The following is a 19,872-nucleotide window of genomic DNA, read 5'->3' on the forward strand; positions in this document are numbered from 1 at the left end:
GAAAACTCATGATGGTGTGGTTGTTTTTATAATATGCACCCCAGCACCTCTGTGGTGTAGGCATAGCTTACCTGCGAAATTTGCACACCAAATTCTGTAGCACTTCACATGTTAGGCACAAGGGCCAGCCATGAGTAATGCTATTTTGTGATGCAGGCCTGACAGGCACTGGAGCATTACCCTTGGGAGGCTGCAAAGACACAGCCCCTGGGGCTGAAGAACAAGAGAAAAGGGTGCTGCCTAAAGAAACTTCATGATGAAGTAGACTGCAGTTCATCATATAGTTTGATCATGATTGACTTCTTGAGATACTCCTGTCTTTTCAAACCAAGACATTCATCATGTACTTTGATCATGATTGACTTCTTGAGAGAGGATGAAGTGAAAAGAACCCTTTAAAGAAACTAAGCAGAAAAAATAAGGGAAATGGCAAAGCTAAAACACCTGCTGTAAATAACCTCAAAGGACTTAAAAATGTAAAAGCTAGAACAGAGAGCAAACCACCCAGTCTGACTTGCTAGATAATTGAGTGGATTACTCAGCACTGAGGATAAAAAGGCATTTTAAATCTTGAAGAGACTGGAAAGAGACACTTGAATGAAGCAGATGTCAGCAGAAAAATGTCATGCAGGCAAACAGCCTCAGAAAGATAGGAAAAAACCCCAATCAAACAAGCAAAAAAACCTAATAAACCCTCCCCCATTTTTTCTTCTATGTCTACCCATAGACATAACTGGGGGAAAGTGGCTTTTCCATTTCTTCATGTAGTCCAGTTTTGTTCTTTATTCTCCCTTCTCATGGCATTATTCTGTGTACTCTTCACTAATTGCCCTGTACCTCTCAAAAACGAGCAAGCCATGAATTTTTGCAGATGCCTGTATTTTGAAGGAGAGAACAAGAAGGGATACATCCTGTACAGGTGCCAAAGCCACGTTAGTGTTTGCCCATTCATGCAGCTTGAGAGAGACGGCAGGGCTCCACCACACACTTCATTTCTCAGTTGTGACAAAGAGGCAAACAGCTGCCTCTGCCCAGAAACTTCAGGAGAGGGCCTTCTCTCCCCCAAAATAGAATCCTTACTGGAAACTGCTGGTTCTAAAAGCAAACACAGAAAGCTGCTAGAATTAAGTTACGTGTACTTTTGAAATGCTGTGTTTTCCAAGTAATTTTTACATGGTATTTTATTACTTTTTCTAAGGTTTCCCAGCAAAGTTTTGTTTTAAGCAAAGGTTTTACATTGCTTGTCATTTATGATAATGACATGGTCAGTAAAATATTTGTTTCAAAAACAATTTAAAGGTCATGAAAAGTCTTTCCACAGAAAATTAAAAGATACTTTTGCATCACTGACTGATTTTCTTTATTAGGAGTAAGTGCTATCTGGCTTTCTGTACTTTCACTCAGATTGCTTAACCACACAGGGCTTTTCCCCCTTCCCTAGAAGACACAATTCTTGTGTCTATGACCTGAGATTTATGGATTTCAGGAGGATTAGTGCACCGTGAGCTAGTTCTCAGTCCCCAGGAAAAACTAATTGTTGTGGAAATTTCTGGTGTTTTCTGTCTTGCATATGGATTTCTTTCACAGCTTCTCTAGTGAGAAATGCTTGTGATGAGAATAGTGCTGCTGAATTCAGTTATTCATCAATTCCACACAGGTACATTTAGACATAAGAATCAGGGAAAATTTCATACAAGTGTGGTATTCAGCAATTCAAGGTACTTTTTCCTGGTTTCTATGGAGAAGAAATGGGTATTTTGTACTACATGGAGCTGTGGCATGCTTTAATACGTTTCTATTCTGGAATCCTGCTCCAGAAAAAATGAAGGTAGCCCGTGTTATCCAAAGTATAATTATGGCCACCACAAAGATACAAAGAATATGTCTCATTAATCAGAAGTCCAAATTATGTCTACTAGTCTATATTCTGCAGTCTGCAAGTGGATGTTTACAAGCTAGTATTACTATTTAATGGCAGAAGAAACAAAAAAACAGCTGCTTTTTATTAGAACTGAAAGATGCTGCTTCTTTTGACCACACTTCTAAGTTAAACTAGGGCCATCTAGGAGACTGTGGAAAATATTCTACCCTCCTGAAGAAAAAATGAGGGTTTTTTTCCAATCCCTTGTTATTGGCATAAACCATACTGTTAGCACTGCTCACTGGAACATTCAGGTTTAGAAAGTTATGATTCACTTTAGCCCCAGTAGTTTTACGTGTACTGTGGTGTGTTACAACATTTTGCAATGAGGAATTTCAACCAGAGCTGCAGCCTTCCCTCCATCCCTCCCTCAAGAGTCCAAATGACCTATGGGCCTTGCATTAGAAGTCAGACCACTCCTATATACATTTTCCCATCTCTTATTTCAACATAACTTCTCTTATTTTATGTAGTAAGCAGAAGAAAACTGTATTTGTAAGTATATATAACTCACTAACCACAGAAATTACATACTTTGAATATTGCCAGCAAGTTTATCACCTTTCAGATGACCAATCCCCATGAGGTTACTCTTCCCTAGACACCAGAAATTAAAAAATAATAACATGGTCAAGGGTTTCCAAGTAAATTTTACTTTTTGTAGGCTTAGAATCACAACCATGACCCCCAACAACCCCTTCTCATGACAGTGGTAGTCAGATAAATCCTGAGTATGAAGAGACAGAGAAAATATGTGCTCATTGCAAGTAACAACAGGAAGGCTGACTTGATCCCTCATAAGGTCAACATCCACTTCAAGCCAAGACAATTTTGCTTAAAATATCAGAAGCCAAAATATTGCTGAGATGAGATTTATATGTAATAACTGAGCCTTGAACTGTCATCCCAAAACAAATGCATCATTTTCCTCCCATCAAAGAGCACAAACTTCTCCCAAATGTTCAAAGTACAAAGGTGTGGGCAGAAAAATTGCCAGATAAAATTGGTTCTCTAACTGCTTCTGTTTAGAATATCAATCTATGGTATAACTTCAAAGGCTACACTTAAATAAACTTCTATATAACTTCTGTTAACTGGCAGGAGTGGATGGAGTAAAATGCAGCAGCTGGAGTTCTACAATCTGTGCCTGAAGTCATCCTAACATGAGGAGTAGACTCTGAAAAGGGAAGTCACTCAGGTTAGCCATCTCTCTTTTGATTATCACAAACAGCAAGTTTCTCGTTGTTCTAACTTTTATGAGCCTACCTGAAGAGGTAAATTGACTAAAATGGATCCAGATTGATATCCTTGCTAGTGTTCATTTTGTTTTAAAATCCCACAGAAATTTTTTCACATTATCAGATCACTGTCTGGGGAACGCAATGGGCCTCAGTTTGTTAATGAAGCTTAGAAATGTTTCCTGCTATTTTTTCCTGTTTTCTATGTGATCTCTAATGTTAAAATTATGAGGATTAATGTCCTAGGTCAAGTCCTTTTAATGAAACTTGTTTTATTCTATGTGTATGCACTGGGATGAATGAAGGCCTCTATTTTTACACTAGGAAAATCACAATAAGATACTTTGAACTATTTCTTTAAAGTCAATATATTGAAAGCCTCTGACTACTAATTATTTTTATTTTTAATTATTTCATTCAACCAAATATATATGTATATATATATATACATGTGTGCATGTATGTGTATATCTATATATCTATATAAGCTATATATCTCAGCTGAACTGTACCTGGCAATTGCCTAATCAGATTGTAAGAACTATTCAAATTAAACTAATTGACAAACATGGACTTAGACAAGCAGAATGAGGAAAGCAGGGGAAAAATACTGACCTATGATACTTGGAGGAATCCTGCTGTAGGACTTTGTTGTAATAATTTCTGAAAATACATTTTTCTGTTTTTCTCTTCTGCATCCTGGACTACGCCGACATTTTCAGCTTCTCATTTCCTGAGTCATTCCTCATTCTCTCTTGCATCTGGTGAAAGGAGAGATAAATTTTCTGCTGTTTCCCTTCCTAGAAGAAATAGGCATCTAACAGTTTTCTGATTCAACCCCAAAAACCACACCCAGCTGGTAGCCTCATTTTTTCTCTATTGCATCTCTTTTTTTTCTTCCCTATTATTCAAATGGCCTAGCTTAGTGTCTTTCACTTCCAATTACAGAAAACATTTATTTTCCTCACACTTTCATCCAGAGAAAAGTAAGCAGCTCAGCAGCACCATTCAGCCACCGTGCTCTGGCACATTTCCATTTGCCACAGATTATAATGTCATTTTTTTCTGTTTGCTTGTGACCAGTATCAGCACTGTTGGAATCGTTTGCTTATTTTTAGTAATGAACAGACTGTATCTCAAATCTGTACATTTAAAAAAGGCTATTCATCTATAACCCTTTTTTTCCTGCTGATCTCCATACTTGTGTCCTGAAAAACTGTGAAAAACAGAAATTATGTTCCAAAATGTCTGACAGTGAAAAATTTTAATCTCACAATACTGAGATTTCCTTTTGAACAAAGGCCAGATGAAAAACAAAAGGGTTCTTGAATTGCTGCTTATATACCTTCCAGAGACTGGCATCACTCAGAAGAAGGGCTGTTTGTGAGTTTGTTACATTTTCCTTAATATTTAGTACTTTGTCTCATGCAAACCAAGAAATATCCATTCAGTTTCATTTAGTTTGGCTGCAAACACAGTACCATGTTTTGAAATCTGGTTAAATGATTATAAACATTGACTAAGGATTAACAGCAGCACACTGAATCAGAGAGGTGTCTAATGATATACATCTGTTCCTGTTTAGCTCCTTCATTAATGATCCCCAAAATGAAGAAATCAGCATGCAGATGACAGCAATTTACCCCAACTAGCATATGCAGAGGAATGATACAAAGGTGTACAAACAGAGCAGAAACACTGGCAGAAGATAATTACATGGGATACAATTTGTAAAGATGTAATTCTGGGATGAGAAGAAAAAGTCTCTAATAATACATATATATATATATATCCTCAATGGGAGGAAGAAATGTATGGAATGGTAAAGCCAGGGAAAATAAATATGACTTCCAGTATGGCCTACTGAAGAAAGTGCATTATTTTTTAACAAATTGCACTAAGAGATGAACAATGGAAGCAACAGAGCCCTTTCTAACTGTCTCATCTAGAACAAATTTTGTCATGATTTAGCTTTAAGGAGAGAAAGGCCTGCAAATTACTGAAAAGGTATATTGAGTTCAGAAAGGAGTGGGAATAACTGTTATGGCAAGGGAGTCTTTTGATAGTCTCCTTCTTTCCAACTGATGGATGCTAGTAATTGAAGAAATTTACATTCTTAGCCCTCTGAAGTCTGTCATGAAGTCTTAGACTTTTTTCCAGCTTGTTCCTACAGCTTTATTATATCCTATAGCTTATCTCCTTTATTCTCCTATGAAGGAGAATAAAGACATAAATGGCTTTTTACCTACAGGAATTTTTTGAAGGTAAAGCCTTTGAAAGCTTTTCAAAGTCAGATTTTTCTCTCCTTTGTTACATTGCAATGTCAAAAAGATCTCTCCTAAAGTCTGCTTTCATTCAGTACTATTTTCTGCATTATAAAAGAATCCATCAGCAGGATAGGCTTCACATTTCTTATAAAATATTTTGTAGCACAACTTTTTTCTGAAGAGCTCTGAATTTCTCTGGCAATTCACCTATGTCACTGACATAGAGTTGCTTTTATTGGCTCAGTAAATTTTTTCATAAATAGCAACCACATACAGGATTTTAATATCAAATTGACTGTTATGCACTTTTGTGTTCTTTGTTGCCTCTAAAAATCTGCACTTTATAAATCTGAGGGGTTTTTTTATTTCTTTAACTGTCTTTAATCTTTCCAGTGCTCTAAGCTTCCATATTTTGGTACCCATAGATTGTAATTTTCCTATGGATACTTTCTAATATTTAAGATGGAAAAAAACTCTAAATGTGACAAAATGATACCCTTAAAGAATTCTGTTCTATGTCTTTCAAAAACACTTGCATTTGAAAACAAAATGGTATGTTTTGGGGGAAATCCAGAAACACCAAAAATAGTTGCAGAAAATTCCCATAATATGACAGAAAATTTTGGTTGTATAATTGAAGTCCATAATGACAAAATAAATGAGTAGTGAAATTTTCTATATTGCTATTAGGAAAGATTAGGAAATAGTGGTTGCAGCACCAAGCCTGTGTGAGTTCAAAAAAGCATTTGGAGAAGCTCTCAGGCTCATGGTGTGATTCTTGGAGTGTCCTGTGTAGGGGCAGGAGCTGGACTCAATGTTCCTGATGGGTCCCTTGCAACTCAGCATATTATGTGATTCTATGATTCTATGATTAAAAAACATTTAAAAGCCTAAGGCTGTGAAAGCAGCATAATCTCTGTCACATCTAAACTTGGCATCCTATTTCTGCAGGGACAAATTACCTGATGGCATGAGCTGGCTGAGATCCACTGAGATTTGAATTGTCAAACCTGACCCTGTAGTTCGTGCTTCCTCTCGCTTCACAGGAGCAAATGAAGTCAAGGAAAGGGGACTGGCACTTTGCTTAGAAATAGTTATGCTTGCCTATGTTATTTGTTTTTATTGTTTCTTCTGTTTATTGCAGGTCCTGTGATTCAACCACACAGGTTTAAACATATTTTGCATATAGGGTCCACTGCACGCCCCACAGATGTGGCCAAAGTGAGCACTCCTTTTTTCCAGTGCCAAAGAAAACATGGAAAATTCGATCATGTGTGGGTATGTGCCATAACCTTTCCTCCAAAACCACTGCTAGTACTTTTCTTGCTCTGCCTTTTGGGCTATAGGCAATAGTCAGCCACCTGTGGTTTAAATGAACTTGTTTTCTGCTACACTGGAACAGAACAAAGACAAGCTCTCACTGCCACTTTAGCTGAGGGGCATTAACAGATGAGCCCCAGCTGCAGGCAATTCCTGCATAACTTTGCCCAAACTGCACAGAAAATAGATATTTAGCTCCTTACCCACTCAGAGAGAGCAAGAAGTGGCATGACAATATGGGCCAGTGTCTGCACTTGTTTTATGTATGTAGGTGATATATACATATATTTATATATCCCTTTGTGAGTAATGAGCAAATTACACTTTCATCATTTATTGTCCAAAACAATTGTAATTCTACATGTACAAGAGCTAGAAATACATCTCTTTAAAACATCTTCCTCTCCTTTTGCTGCCAGCTTACAGTTATCCAGACATATGAATCTATAGAAAAGCAATGGTTCTATTCACACAAGAAGAGCTGGCAGCTACCTGACACTGTCCTGTAATTAGAGGTGGTGTTTGCTCATTTCTTTCTGTTGCAGCACATCATGATAATAGTCATGATCTTCAAGTGACCCTTCAGCACATCCTCCTCTGTTCCTTCTGGCCTAGTTCACAGTTGAAACTTTAGGCTCTCTATTCTAGGCTTAGACTGGGTCTGGATCAAGCTTAACAATCTTAAATTGACACAATCCTGTCAGTCCTGGAACACTGCATGTACTGCCTGAGAACTTGCACATTTTAACCCCTTTCCTTAGGGAGTCAGCCTCTTTCCAGCTATAGATTCTCTGTGACATCTGGCTGTCATAGTTTGTGGCATAAAATGTACACATTAAAACTATTTCTGTGTGTACAGCTCTATCTTAACCCATAACACACAAAGCAGCTTCCAGGGACAAAGTTACAAGTGTGGAATATAGTTTCAGGTGGGAAATAATTCTAGAACAAAACATTTATCTGTTTCTTTTCCCACATATTTCATATTTTTTTTTACTTCATGTCACTGCTGTCATAAAGAAAAATAAGTCCTTGAAAAGCATACTCTGGTGTATGCCATCAGGAAAATTTTTTGACATATTTAAAAATATGTTTTCAATGCCACTAAATTAAAGTTTTCACATCCTGTTGCTGATTTTGTTTTGGTTTTATTGCAGCCAGCTTGCTTTCTCTGGGAATATTTGCATGCTGTACATTTCCAGTTACCTGATCTGAAACCTGATAACCAGTTACTATTGGTAACTACTACACTGAAATGTCAGATTTTAAAATTGTCACAGTGTTAATGTAATTGTTCTTATTTTTTAACATAGGAAGATTAAGCAATTAAGTTACTGGACTGTGTCTCTCCACATTATTCTGATAATTACAGCAAAGAGATATTTAATTGGTGAGACTAACAAAGTCTTGCTTAATACATTTTAACAGGGAAGTGCTCTTTCATAAATTCACAGCACATTTTTAACAAAATAACTCTTTGTTGTCAATGGAAGGTAAATCACCTTCATGTGAATCTTTTGTCAATGCACTGCTTGTAAAAGAACTAAATCTGAACATGGTACTTTCTACAAAGTAGAAATGACAACTGCCTCAAGAGATATTTCTTCTTGAAAATATTCAGATGACAGACAGCTTGGAATCACTACTTCAACTTAGTACCAAAAGACTTATTGTGGCAAATCACGAATCATAAGAGTAATGGAGAAACATCATAAATGAAGCTGTGGATGGACTGAGGAATTAGGGTACCAGATTTTCCTGGTTCTTTGTCCCTCTTCTAAAACTCAATCAAAATTTATGCAAGTGAATAGTTTTCTATGATTTGTGATGTTCCTTTCATGCAGAACCAACTAATGATGAGTATTTGTGATTTAAAAGACTCAACTTCTGTATGAGTGACACAGACACTGCACATTCCCTGAGACAGCATGATGGAGGAATCTGGGAAAAGAAAGAATCTTATATGCTGTACATGTAAAGAAGAAAATCCTATTCTTCAGGTTAGTTATTTTACTCCTAGAGATGTATTTCACAAACTTCCTCCTCCTGTTAGTGAATAACATACTTTGCCTATGAAGTACTCTGCCACCTATATGTATGAAGAGCAGTAAATTATAAAAGATCATTATTGCTCTTTAAGAGAAAAAGTTGGTCTATTTTCTATGTAGTTTCGGTTGGCAATGAATACTTCCTGGAGCATGTCATATCCAGGTTATGCCTGAAAACCATTTTCTGAATCAGTGAAAAGTATCAGACTGGAAAAATTTCATTTTACTTAACTGGCTAGCACTGACTTAATTCTTACTCACTAGGAGTCCAATTTGCCTTGACGTAACATCTATTTCCAGTAAAGAGACCATCAGAATTGCTGCTGCCAAGAAATGAGGACTGAATTGCACAGTATTGTGTGAATAATTCTTCATTTTACTTTGTATGGTCTAGTGCAGTGTATCCTGCATTTTGACTATGCTAGCTGTATATAACTGTATGTTCTGAGTTTATATAGGACTCATTGGACTAAATTAACTTGTTTACATGGTTTGAACTACCTTAGTAAAGCAAACCTGCCATAAGGCTACTCATTTAACCAAGCAGTTAAGACCTGTCTTTGACCATTTTATGCATGTGAAATCATTAAAACCAGTCAAAGCATACAGGTAGATCTAAACCAGAATCTCCCTTCATACAGAGGCAATTTCAAAGGCAAGGCAGTCCCATAATGGATGACAACCCAATATAAATAGCATATGAAGAGGCCAAAGAAGGAAAATGGTTTTAACACAGCAGCACACAGTGATACCCATCAGCAAAGATCATTCAAACAGGACCTGTACTTCCCTCTACAAGTATTTTTCTTCTGCATTCTAACACTGGCTAAATTTATGCAGACCTGATTTGGAATAACACAAGCAGAGGAAATAAACTGCTTAAAAGTAAGCCTTTTTTTTAGAAAGAAAATAAACAGTGAAGTGCATGAGGGAAGTATGGGTCTTCCTAGTTTTCTCCACACCCCTCTTGCAAGTTGAATTTCAACTGACCAGTAGCACTGTGTAGAGACTGGACTAGGTCTTTTAACAATGATTCTGTGATATTTTCTCATAGAAAATAACAAAGAACTTGGATAGTGTAGAAAAAAAGAATTACTGGTATCAAAGGCAATACTTTGCTCACTGAAAAAAAGATCTGCCCTATAGCTAAGTTTCTATTACTTTCTACATTATAATTATTACAGATAATAGCAGAGGATGTAATTTGAGGTTAAACTTCTGACTAAATCTCCAAGTTCAGTGGAGTTAAAAAGGAAGTCTGGATTTTATAAATAAAGTTTTAAGACCACACTGCTATTAGAAATATCAGGGGAAGCCAGAACAATCATGTTCTTGTGCCATTTTTTTCTTGCATTCATATGGGAATGGAATTCAGGGCATTGTCATCCTAGTAAAATTCACAGTGAAGAAAAAAAGCATTTGTCTTGGTGATTTTGTTTTTGAATTATTTGCTTGGAAAGTTTTTATTATTTGCAGGCAGAATTAAGGTTCCCTTACATGGAAGATTTTTTTAACTTATTTTTGAGATGGGCAACTTTTTCTTTCTATTGTCCAATTTGGGTTTTAATTCCCCTCAAGCCAATGTTCTCCTAGTTGGTCTACAAAAGTAGTTGGGTTTTTTTCTAAGAAAGCCTGAAACTGCATCACACAAATTATTTTGGGTAGATGTTTTGTTCAACACTTCTCTGATCAGGCAAGAACTGTAAGAAATGTTGTTGAGATTCTTATTGAACTATTCATAATGTTTCCCACTCTGCATCTCAGCATGTGAGGCATTGTTCATATTGCCTGAAATGCTGTCCACAGATGCAGCTTCAATAGAGCACCCAGCTCTTACTCAGCCCAAGAGTTTTGTCATTCACAGGAAATACATCCTAACATTTCAACCCTGAAAGCAATGGGGAACCAAAAACATGTCCAAAATACAGCTCTTTGAAGTAGAACAAAACAAACAGTAATATTAAGCCACATCTGAAAGCAGGAACAAAGGCGTTAATTTAAAACAAAAATGATCTCTTTGTCCTTCCTGTTGTCTTTACAGTGCAGGTAAAATATGAGATATAGCTCTCTTAGATTGCTACTGATATAGTATCTCTGATTGCCTTAAAGAGCTACCAACAGCTTGCTCAGCCCCTTTGGGGATTTTCCATCATGATTCATATAAATGAATGTGTGGCAACTGCATGAAAGAGTGTGAACTCTAGAGATGCTGCAAAACCATTGATGCACTTGGGTAGTTTAGAAGCCCACCACAGTGACTGATGCATTTTTATAATACAAATTTTAATTTAATCAATTAGGATTTCCTCCTGCAACAACTTTTCAAAATATGTAGCAAATTGATGACATTAATGAGGTAAGAGTATTTAATCAATTTTATCAACAAACCTGAGAAGATAACCTGGCCTAGTGTTATAACTGGACCATAGAGATTGTGTCTGAGAACAAAGCAAGGCACTTTTATTCACTGGGAATGCACTAAATGGCAAATTGTATTGGCAATAAAAAAGAGATTTTTATACTAAGTAAATTCCCTGTACATAAATGGTGTTCAGAAAAATTTAAAAGTTATTTTTAAATGCAAACATTATAGCAAATAGTTTTTTGAATTTCTGGCTCACTTCTATTAAAAAAAAATCCATGGAGTTCAATTCATAGTGGCTGCCAATATCTTTCCTACCCAGATAATTTCAAATTTATTTCTATGTAAAGTTTTTAATTTTTATTTTTACAATTACATGACACTATTATATGCTAGATGAAAGAGGATAGCTGTAACTGTATTTTCTTAATAGGATATTTTCTTAATATTTTCTTAATAGAACTGTGCACATAAAAATACTAAGTACTACTTTTCCATTTGCAGAAGATCTTCTTATCCCATTCTAGCTGTACCAACGAATCTTATCAAAAATTAGACTCTTTAAATTCTAGCAGCAAAGAACAACTTATTCAAGGAAAATACTTGCTTTATTCTTTTCCTAACAAGTGTGATACATATCATCAGTTAATTCCAAGGATATGATTTTGAATCATATATGGATTCTTTTATGGAATTATTTAAAATCACATCTAAGTAGCCAGACAGATGAAGATGATCAAGAAATCCAAGTAATAAATTGAGAATTTTTTTCTGATTATTTTAGCCATTATTTGGGTATGTTAAAGTGATCTAGGATATAAAAACTTCAAGTCTGCTTTGTTTGCTTCTACTTGCTTTGAATGTCAGCAACACTTTGAATCAATGGGGAATATTTGTTTATGGTTTATATTAATATGAAGTGCTACTTTTTTGATACTCAGTATTAAGTGGCATATTCCAGGTTTGTCCATACTGTAGAAAGAAAGCATTCATAATAACATCTGAATAAAAATGCAGAATATTTAATACATAAAGAATTCTTACAAGAGTCTTCAGTAGGCCTAAGATGATTTTTTGAATTCAACTCCTAAGTGGCTTCTGAGTTCTCACTTTCTTGGTCCCACTAGAAGTAAACAGAAGACTTTGCTGATTATGAGTGTTGTTACAATTTTTATTGGTAAAGGGCTCAGTTCATAGCTGTCATAATGATATAAACTTCAGCTCGACTGTGTGCTAAATGTAAAAAAATTGTAGAAGTGCTGTGAGGATACAAAAAGCATGACAACAGGTGACAGTGAACTACTAATGTAAGCATGTTATTGAAAGTCTTCATGTCTATAAAATATATTTAAAAGACTAATTCTATTAAAGGCAATATATTGCCAATGTATGAGTTGCCTGATGCATCTTTGTGGTCATTTGGGAATTTACTAATTTTTTTTAAATTTCTTTTTTCTCTTATCCTTAGTTTTTCTCTTATACCTAACCAGTTCAAATGTGATGGGAATCTGCTACACAGTACGAGGCTATGCCCCTCTTTTCTTGCAATATTATTGGCATTCTGACTTTATGACAGTGAGTAAAATTTAGGTTGTCTCTAGACTCATAGAATTATGTAGGTTAGAAGGATCCCTGAAAGTTCTTCCAATACTGTAAATAATTTTTACAAGTTTACATTGGGAGTTTTTCTTTTGATGCACCTAAATGACTGTGTTTCATCAAATTCAGATGAGATTGAATGAACCAGGAAGTATTTTTCTTTTTCAAAACCTCAGGCATTATGTTTTGGTTTTGCAAGTACAAAACCACTCTATGTTTTGGCATTGAATTGTCAATCCAAAGGAAGCAATGAAAGAGAAGAGTGGCAATTATTGCAGCAGAATTGTAAAATTTATTTGTCTTGCTTGAGGCTGGGGATTTGTTTGAATACAAAAGTTAAACTATCATTTATTTTTCTTTTCTAAAAAGAAGTTGGAGAGTCTTTTTTAGTTCTCCAGTCCTTCAATTAAAAGTTATTTTGTAGTTTTTCTTATGGACAATACCTGACATAGAAGTTTCAGAAATAATGGGTTTGACATTTGAACCAAACTCTGCCCAGGCTCAACTCCAAATACTTTACAGTTTACAGAAGAATCATAGAACCATGAATCACAAAATACCAGGTTGGAAGGGACCTCAAGGATCATCTGGTGCAAACTTTGTTGGCAAAAGTACAATCCTGACAAGAATGTTCAGTACCCTGTCCATCTAAATCTTAAAAGTTTGCAGTGTTGGGGAGTCCACTACTTCCTTGGGCAGATTATTCCAATGGCTGATTGTTCTCTTTGTGAAAAATGTTCCTTTTCTGTCTAATCAGAATCTCCCCAGGAGTAACTATTCATTATTGTCTTTGATCTTTTCAGAAAAGAAAGCCTTCTTCACAGCTATGTGTTAAATACTAATGGTGATAAAGGTCTCCCCTAAGCCTTTTTTCTCAGGGCTGAACAAACCCAGTTATCTCAGCCTTTCCTCACATGGGAGGCTTCTCAATCCTTTGATTATCTTTGTGACCCTTCTCTGGACCCTCTCCAACCTGTCCACATCTCTTTTTTATAACAGCAGCCAAAACTGCTGTTATAAAACTGAACTCAGTTTTCCAAGCGTGGCCTACCAAGTGCTGAGCAGAGTGGGATAATGGCTCCTTTATCTGTGCTGGTGAAGCCTTCCTTGAGACAACCCAGCGTCCTGTTGTCTTGCTTTGCCACAGCAGCATGTTGGTCACTCACATGGAGCTTGTTTTCCACTAAGAGTGTTCCCACAGATAGTCTTCCCAGCTGGGTAGATCCCATCCTGCGCTGTTCACATGGAATATGTTTTCCCAGGTGCAAGACATTGACCTTGTCCTTGTTGAACTTCAGAGGGTTCTTGTTAGCCCATTCCTCCAGCCTGTCCAGGTCCTTCTGTGGGGAGGCTCTCCCTTCCAAAGTGTCAACTTCCCCACTCAGTTCGGTGTCATTGGCAAAATTGTCAGGGTACATTTGATCCCATCTTCCAGATCACTTAAAAAGACATTGGAGTCAATACTGACCACTGGGAGACCCCACTTGTGACCCACTGACAGTTTGAAATGGTACAATTTACTGCCACCCTCCATGTGCTGTCCACCAGCCAGTTCCCCACCCACTGCACAGACTACTTGTCTAGATTGTAAGGCAAAGAAAAATGTCTTTTTTGTGCTGCCTAACCCAATGAAATTATCTTTTGGTAATTTATTCTCATAGAGTTTCAATAAATTCTTGTCTGGTTGGAATTAATGACAAACACAGCTGTGCATTCTGGACCTCAAATAGAACTTGAGAAAGAGTAATGCACTTTTTTAAGGAAAAATCTAATGGCAAATATTGAAGGGGCAAAAAGACTTTCACATTGTAACCTGTGGAAAAAAAGTTTTTAAGTGTCAAGTGTATGAAAAGGCAGAAAAAGGTTCTAGGCATTTTTGAAAACATGACCTGCTATATCTGGGAACAGATTCTTGAAAGAATTTGCTTTCTGTTTTACTGGTCTTGGTAATCATTATCAAAAAGAAAAAAAACTAATTCCACCTACAATCTTGCAGTTAATCAGCTGTCACCCTGCTGGGCATCATAAATGAAAATATTTTTGTAATGAGAAAACAGATCAAAACATATTTCACTTCTGGTGACTGCAAATACAAAGAAATCAGTCATTAGAGCTAATAGTCTTCTGGGTAAGAAATATCTTGATGGGGGTAAACAAGCTTGAAAGTTTCCTATTTCAAAGCTGAAATCAGCAAAAGAAGAGAGAAAAAAGTGGAAAGTTAAAATCTCTTCTTCCTCTGGGCGTGCCAGGATGTGCAGAGCTGACTGCTGACCAGGGCTGATCTGGTAGCTGGCAGACCACAGAACACAACCTCCTGTCTTCTCCCAACCTTTATAGCACCCAAACCAACCTACTCACAAGGCAGAGGCAGCCTGGGGAATGTGCTCTGGCTTGGAGGCTAGAAAACACATCTCACACACCCCACTCCCATTCTTCTGTCTCCCATTCACACATCTTCCCCATGTCCCTTTATTGGCCTCAACACACTCCCCATAGAGGAAGAAGGTAAGGACAGCTCTGCCATTTGAGCACCTCTCCTTTTGGAAGAGGTTTGTGTACCCACACAAAATTCCTGGCACGCCTCTTTCCAATGTTGCAGTAACACACATGGATCTTTGGTGAATTTTGAAGAACCCACATTCATAAATAATTTGGTTTCTCCCTGGCAAAGTTGACTGAACTGTAGGATTTCCTGTTTCCTCACCCAACAAATACAGACTGAATGTTATGTTTCTTTCCTGACTTATATTTCCATAAGTACTTACAATAATTTACATCTGCCTGTGGGTTGAGCCTGGGTGCTTCAGCTGCTGGCTAAAGACTGGCTAAAGATCCAAAGCGAACACCTTTTTTTGCATCCCTGCTCCCTGCTCTGAAGTTAATTCAGAGCCGACTGAAAGCAAACCACTGTCCTGCCAGTGCTATTTCAGTTTTAAGGGTGTCCAGGATTTAAACCCAGACCTGGATCCAAACTTCCTAAATAGCTTCCATCCTTTTAACTGGCTAAAACATAACCTTGGATTCAGAAACCCTCAACAATTTCACATTATTTCAAAGGGATTTTACTGAAACTAGCTTTTGGTGTACTTTGGCAAAGAGAATAAAGTGAAAATTCAGCCAGTGAATAATTTGTTGTGGGATAGAGAAAGCAGGATGCTGGCAGACAACTTCCTCAGAAATCTTGACATGTAAAATAGGATTTCTATTGCAACAGGTGTGTAGGGTGGAAAATTAGGTCAAACAAGATTTTCTCCTCTGTGTGCAATCACTGCTGACAGGCATATGTCTCCCAGAAGACCTAGGGAGCCAGATATTGCTCCACTATTGTTCTGAGTCTCAGGACTGCTGTAGAATTAGCTATTGCCTCAACCACTTTTAGGTCATGGTTCACTTTTAGGCATTGTTCCAGTTTTTTATGGACATAACTGCACTTAAAACACTCATAAAAGATGGGAATTACAAAATAGTGGTTTCTGTGGAAAGCACTGCATGGAGCATATCTTATCTTGTTTTTCCCTTCTGTCTCAAGGTTTTATGTCCTTTCTTCATTTTGATTGCTACATTTGTAAGGAACATCCATACAACTTTCCAATACTTTTATTTTTGGTTTAAGTTCATATGTTCAAGGACAAATGCAATAGCTATCAGCTGAATATTTTCTTCCAGTTACTGAATTATTATTTGGTTTCCCATTTTTTTATTTTGCATATTATTTCAAAGTCTTATGATGCAGTAGCAACTATATTTAGCTCAGTTCTACTAGCCCTGTGCCTTTCCAATCTAACAGCTGACTTTCCAGCAGACCAATCAGAAAAATCTAAAAATAAGATGAGAAACTAAAAGGGGGAAAAAATTATCTCTATGTAGTTATCTGCTACTTGGTACTGTTCTTAAGGAACATAATTATTGTTTCTGTAACTCTACCTCAATCTCCATTATTAGCATGTAAACTAAACACATCCCATAAGAACAAGAAAAAAACCACAGAAACAAGACAGAAAACAGCATATAGTCAAGGCCCTGGTGGAAAATACATAGGGGTTTTAATGAATGCAAGGTTGAAAACAGGACAACAGTGAACTCCCATCACAGTTAAGGAAAACTGAAACATCAGGAAGTCAAGGCCAGAATGTCATGGAAACTTATGACTGTCCTTTATACAGTGCCAGTGGGGCTATGCTTGGCATAATCTGCCAAATTTTGTGCTCTCCCCAGTTCAGGACAGATGTAAAGGAACAGAGCAGGGTCCAGCAAAGATCTATCAAGATCATTCACACATGTATGAAGAAAATTTCATCCTCAGAGATCTTGGAAACTCCACCAGACCATAGCATGGCTGACTTGATCTGCTGCTGGCATTTGTCCTGTTCCACATGAGAGATAGCACCTGATGTTCTACAAGGCTCCCTTCCAACTAGCGTGTCTCCAATGCCATGATACTGTGATTTTATTTGTCTGTGATGCAGGGCATGTGAACCTTAGGTCCTTGCTGGTCTCTAGGTGTTTGAGAACATAACTCCAGAATTGTTTTTAAGCAAGTGCTGTTAGCTGCTCTCCAAACATCCCATTGGATCTTGGTTAACATTCGAGGAAAACAGAAAGGAAGAGAGGGAAAAAGAGAGTGACAGAGCAAAAAGACACCAAACTCAATACTCCTGTCCTGTGTTTTCACTTCCTAGCGTCATGGAATGAAAAGCAAACAGAATCTGGAAGAGGAATTTCAAGCAGCTGATACCCTGTCCCATTAAAACTTGGACTATTCTTCAAAGTGAGCAGTATTGGTCACTGCCTGACACTTTCATGACTAAACTCCAATATAAGCATAATTTAAGGAATATGAAAATATGCTGAAGTTTCTAGTCTGTGGGCAATTGAGGGTGAAAAACCTTAAAGACTGCTGATAGATAAGTCAGTAGTGGAAAGAATGGAACACCCTATTGAAAGAGGAAGATGTAATTTTTAACTTTGTATTTGTAAGGATGGTGAAGATTAAAAAGAGGGAGGGATTGTGACAGATGAGAAAGAGTAATGAGCAGAGAAAGCTGGAGGGAGAGAGGCAAAAAATTGTTGCTAAAACCGAAGAAAAAGTTCAATATTAAAAAAAAAGACTAAGTCTTCTGTGTTATTATCAGGAAATGTAGAACAGAGTGACAGCAAGAAAATAGAAGAGTGGAGAGATCTCCCCAGATCTGGACAGATTCTTTAAATGATAAATCAGTGTTCTTTGTAGAAACAGAGGAGAGCTCAAAATACTTTATATAATGGAGTCTAAAGGCAGTGAGGCATAAAGAACCTCAGATATCATCTTGCCAAAAAGAAATGCTTGAGTGAAGAATGGCTGAGTAAATTAGTCCTGCAATTCTACATGGTAATGAGATTTTTTACAAAGGTGTACAGAAACATAAAAAACAGGAGCAAAGAGAAAATTTTTCAAAATGAGCCAGCAATGGAGATTAGTGAAACAGACAGTGGAAAAGAAGAGAAGAGCAGGCAGACCTGAAGGCATGCCAAGAGTGCAGTTAAAAGAAAGGCGCAAAACCATCGACAACAAGATCAGTAGGAGAAAGAACAAGGAGCAGAAGACAAACAGAGGCATTTAAATCCTGGGGAGTGCTCAGACACTTCCTGAATATTATTCCAGACCAATGACCTGAAGGTGAGTTCATTTCCCTGCTCTGTCAATCTTTAACTGTTTTGCTAAATCTGCCTGGGCAGAGATCCACTTTATTGTAATTGAGGTACTGGGATGAAAATGAAGTGGTACAGAGACAGAAGACAATCCTCTAAAACTACCTGTTTCTCTGATCTAAATTGATGAAAGAGGTCTAGGATTTGAAATAGTGACTTACAACATGTCTAAAGATAAGACATTGCTGAAACGACAGCATTCAGTAAATGTTTCCAAGATATATATTAATTATCCCTCTCTGGAACTGCAAGTCTTGTTCTCACCTCGGAACTCTGCGTTACCATCAAACCTAAGTGTAAAGCTAAATCACAGAAACTTGCCTGTGCTGCCTCCACCCATGCCAACATTTTACAACAACTCAACGGTGCCTCTACTTTATAAGTATCATAGTATATATGCTAACCAATAGCTTTAGAGGAAATATAGTCAGTATCCTGTCACTAATCCCTAATAACTAATCCCTATTAACTAATCCCTAATAAGACATACTGTAAAAGCATGAAATTAAAATTAATGAAAAAGAAAGAAGTTACAAAGGTGTTAAAAGTTTGGGTTTTTTTTTTTAAATTATATTAGCTATAACTTAATCACTGGCTATAAAATCAAAACTCTGAAGCTGGACATAAAACTCCCAACTTTCTCTACAAGTGCAGAGCCAGCATTCCAGCCCCAGTGATTGCACATATTTATCTCCCCACACTCCACCAAAAAGTGGAATCCAGTCACTTTACCGAAAATCTTAATTTCAAGTGAAATACGTGTGTGTTTTTAAATATTAAATTTTAACTGTTCACAACCACAAATTCCCAGATGGTAAGCAGTTGCAAATAGAAAAAGGAAAGCTTGCAAAGCATGGAAAAAATGCTCTCTGGCAAAGCTAAAAAATTATAGGAGCTGGCTTGCATTTTCTATACTTTTTCCAAGATGTAAAAAGAAGCCGACAGATGGCTGCTTGCCATTTGCCATAACCCATTTCAAATATGTCTCCTTGTTACCTTTTCTCATACACTTTTCCTATCTTATCTTCAATAAAAATCTCTACTTCTTTTCAGGAACTGTTATAGCAGAAAGATTTTCCAGGTCTTAGTATGTCATTGGAATATTATAAGATTGGACCTAGTGTAGGGGTCTCTCACAGATTTTTAGCACATGCTCACTTAAACAGGACAGAGTTTGCCCCTTTGATTCATTTGGTCTTACTGCTCTGAACTGTGAGTGTTAAAGATGCTATGAATTAGATTATTGGAAACCAGCTCTCTGGCATTAGTGTTCAATCTATATTCATTTTTGTCATTCAAAGTTTTCACATAGCAGTCTTAGAATGCCTTGATGAATATTAACTAATTTATAAATTAGTTAACATATTCAGGTGCCTAAAGAGGGAAGTCTAGAAGCATCCAAGATACTATATTCTTCACCCAGGCTCCA

At 36.9% G+C, this 19,872-nt stretch overlaps 1 pseudogene; it reads right to left on the reverse strand.

Moving 5' to 3' along the window:
- LOC120504675 overlaps positions 1 to 14,173 on the reverse strand; it is a 47,603-nt pseudogene extending 33,430 nt beyond the window's left edge.
- Positions 14,174 to 19,872: the final 5,699 nt, after the last annotated feature.

The sequence above is a fragment of the Passer montanus genome, unplaced genomic scaffold (assembly GCF_014805655.1).
Source record: "Passer montanus isolate IOZ18808 unplaced genomic scaffold, ASM1480565v1 scaffold3, whole genome shotgun sequence".
Lineage (NCBI taxonomy): Eukaryota > Metazoa > Chordata > Aves > Passeriformes > Passeridae > Passer > Passer montanus.